This window comes from Zonotrichia leucophrys, chromosome 6 (assembly GCF_028769735.1).
Source record: "Zonotrichia leucophrys gambelii isolate GWCS_2022_RI chromosome 6, RI_Zleu_2.0, whole genome shotgun sequence".
Classification (NCBI taxonomy): domain Eukaryota; kingdom Metazoa; phylum Chordata; class Aves; order Passeriformes; family Passerellidae; genus Zonotrichia; species Zonotrichia leucophrys.
This window is the reverse complement of record NC_088176.1, coordinates 22,741,693-22,745,939: the sequence shown is the minus strand read 5'-3', so window position 1 is coordinate 22,745,939 and position 4,247 is coordinate 22,741,693.

Here is a 4,247-nt window from a genome sequence, read left to right as displayed (position 1 = left end):
CTTGCTGCAGGCTTAGTACTGCATGTAAGACTGCTGCATTAGCAGAGCTCTGACATTTGACACTTATCTGTGACTAATGATACATATTTGAGCCTCAGCAGCACCATTGAGTTGTGAGGGGACGTATTTGAATCTATCCATGAGAAAACAGAAAATCATGTCTTTAGAATGCTATTTCATAGATTTATCTTTTATTAGGAGTATAAAAAAGTCAGTTAATCATTAATCCTCCAAAAATTTTGACTAAATTGGGTATTTTTTTTTATTATTTTGTTAATCGAAGAACATATAGTTCCAAACAGCAAAGAAAATGCAAAAGCTATATTAATTCTGGAATTAAAGGTGACCTTTTGCATGCTAGCAAATACAGCCCCAGTAAGATATACATGCTGATGAAGTCAGCAAGCAATTAAGGACATGACTCCTACACAACCTCTTCAGCTTACTAGTCACTTAATCATACAAGGTGTCGAGCCTTGTCACCCTGGACCTAAAACACATGCTTAATTTTAAACATGTGACTCGGTTACAGGATTCTGTGAGATTACTTGTGCATAACATTAGACACCTGTTTAAATGCTTTGCTGGATCAAAGCAGGAATGCTCAGCATTTCGCAGGATTGCCTGTTAAATGTGTTTTATCTCATCCTCCTATTGGAAAAACTCTTTGGTGGATATATGCTTACGTAGTGGGAAGAGAAAAAGGGTCTTAGCATCTTCTGATTATGGTGAGATTCAGCTTTTCAAACCTTACTGTATGGACTGATGTTTGATAATGAAAGACTTATTTTGTTCCAATTTATTTTCAGTTGAAAATTGCCAATTCTCAGCTATTTACCTCCAGACAAGTGTGAGAGACAAGAAAGCAAAGCAGGTCATTGCAAACACTGCTCTTCCTGAATTATGTTGAGGCTATTGTCAAAAATAAACACCACGTTCCTAAATGTGAATACATCCTGGGGAGAGCAAAGTGTAAGTGTCATAATGAGTTGCAAAAAAATGGCATGGCTGCTTGTAAACATATGGTCTCCCCTTTACAGTTTTAGTATGATGTCTGATGTCTGATTTTTCAGTGTTAAGCAGATTTACACCCTGTGGATTTGAAATTAGCTAGTGCTCAGGGCTCTTCTTCTCAGAGGCTGGTTTCAGAACACACACACACTTCACATTTTTCTTGGTTTTTACATTTAGCTGACTTTTATGAAGATTTCCCTTGGCCTGATTGGAGCAGAGCAGCAGTACTGTCCTGCTATTGCTTTGCTCCCCAAACCTCTCAAACTGTTCCCAATAGAGTTCGGAGCCCTGCAGTAGGCTAAGGCTGGTGGCTGCTTTCGGGAATGACTGGTGGAGCTTCCACTGTAGGGGCTCTGACTCTGACAGCAGTGACTCACTGCCAGCGCCACGTGGCAAAGTTGGCTGATGGACTTAAAAAAGAATCATCCAATGCAAACAGGCATCTGCGGGTTTATATTTTACAATGATGCTTTTTTTCCCTCCATAGCCTTTTAGTTATGCCTTAGAAGGATCTAGAGTCAAAGCCAGATGGTTCCTAGAAGCAAGCAAATAAAGCTACCTGGCCTGCACAAGCCCAGTACGCAAGATACTTTGTAAAAAGAATGGAAAATTCTTCTAAAAAGAATGGAAAATAAAAGATGAGGTAATAAATATTTAGTTCTCCAAATTAAATCCATTAGAAAAAAATTAGTATTTGTCTTTGTGATCACTATGGCAATATCTGAACAGTTCTGGAACTCTGTGCTTGTAGATAGTAGCTATGGCCACAGCATGAACACTTGGAAACTGGGGGACACTGACTGCTCTGTGCTGTTACAGCTATGTAACACACAGGAGACAGATATAGATATACACACACACACATATATATTTGCTGCACTGCTATAACAGTTGCTGTACTGCTCCATTAGAAATTTCTGGGCCTATCTGGAATGACTAATGGGTGTCAATATTTATACAAAGAACTGGAGAGCTTCCACAAAACCAAAAGAAAGAAGTCCTGGCATTACACTGATATGTTTGCAGAGTGAGGCAGCTGTCCTGATTTGATACAACTGAAAAAACCCAACGCAAACCACGGAGAAGTTTTACCCTGCTTCTTCTTATTGCTCCCCTGCAGTGGTTCTTTGCACGCTACTGCACTTCTCTGTTCTTTCATCACCATTCAGTAGAGGGTAAAGGTTTGCTTCTTCTCTCTGGTTAGGTCATGAGGGCCCACTCAGAAGAAGGGGAACTATTGCTTTAAGAGACATATTTTAAAGGTCTTTTTACGTATGTGATTTATTTTCCATTTTGCTGACTGCTATTTCTGTAGCTCCTTTGTTAGTCTGTGTGTTAACAGTGACTGCTACTATTCTGTCTTCAGAATATCCTGATATCTTCCTACTTTCTTCTCTTCTGGCTGGAAGGAAATCTCATTAGTACAAACAGTAATAAACAGGCTCTGGTTTGCAGGAGTCAAGAGTGCTTGTAAGTGTGTGGATTCATATTTATTAAATGTACTTATAGACCTCAGGCCGTCCAACATGGCTTAATTAATATCACTTCTGAGGTCATCATTTTGCTGTCACATTTTTTCAGATTCTGACTACGTGTTAATATTCTGTTAATGTATAAACCATACTAATTTTCCAGTAAGAAGTGATCCTATTGGCAAGAAATGTCACATCTAATCAAAAGCTATGTGATTTGGGAAGCTTGGTAAGAATGAGGAAGTATGTATGGGTCTAACTCTTAAGCAAAATACAAGGATATAAAGAATTGCTTTATTAAAATGGTAAAAAAAAACCCAAAGAAAATACTCGATGTTTGCAATATTCATTTGAATTAAATTTCTATTCATACCATATGGATTAGGGTGAACAAGGGATTTTCTTTAATATTTTATTTGGCTGGATTGAGTGCAAGGGTTCCAGTACAGATGAACACTCTGAATGACTGGGTGACCCATTAAAGCATTCTGCTGAGGTATGCCTTTGTCCTGCCAGCTGGAGGATTTTGCCAGGGTTAAGTGCCAAAATAGATCTCAATACAAAAGTTTTAACTAATTCAAGGAAATCGTTACATAACCTCACTGCCAAGAATAGTGTTCACGTATACAGTTACAGAGAGATGTGATGAGGTTGAATATATTCCTATTTGCAAAGTACTTTGATAAGAAGCTGTTACAGTGTGCAATATATTATCATGCTAAATATGTACTTCAGTCTTTGAATAGGGATTGGGCAGATAGAAAGTAAACTAAACAGAATTTTCCATTAGTATATGCTGAAATAGGTTGTCTAAATTCTGTGAAAAAAGCAAATGCTGAAGATAATAATTTGCCATGTGCAAATATACAGTTATGTGCATATTAGTATAATCTCCAGCTAAAATTTCCTCTTTTGAGTTTTTAATGAAAGGACAGTAGATCCAACCTTATGTGTTTCACATCAGCATCTCAGACAGCAAACATTTTGCATTGCAAGAAGAATCCCAAAACTATTTTATGATGTGATTTTGTTCCAGTATCCATCTAATCACTACAAATATATTCGTTTTCACTTTTTTCTCAAGAAAAAAAGGAATAGTAAGGAATAGTATTAAAGTGAGGCTCAGAATTAATTATGCAAGACATCTGTGCTTATATCTGGAGTCTGGTTCATAGTGGGTCTCCAGCATTTGAAGTCAAGACCAAGTGCCCCACTGACCTCAGAAAGACAAATCTAGCCTCCTGACTAGAAGTACTTTTTATTATTATTTTATGCTATTTCTGTGTGTAAGTGCTTGCCCTGCCACAGCTACTGATGTTACATAAAACCCAATGGTGTATTCTACAGGGATAACACAAATGTGAAGGAGGCTGTTGGACACAAACCACTGGAACTCGGGTTTTTTTAACCTTGGAATGTATATACCTTTACTGACCCTTAAGCTGCCTCTTTAACATTTACTCTGTATCTTAAATCAAGGTTTAGGAAGGTTTAAATATAACCATTTAACAAATACATTGTGCTAAAAAAGTTTAGGGTATATATAAAGGCTTTCAGCCTTTCTTAATATAATTTCCCTCAAGATAATAACAAATGCAAAGGTTTCCTATCATTTACCTGGATTCAGTTAGACCATATATGCCTTCAGGAAGAACTGGGGAGTACACATTTATTCTCTCACATTATTCTTCTTAAGAAAAAATTTATTCTTTGTATAATGTAGTCATCATTTAGAGAACACATAAATCTTCACACTGTTAC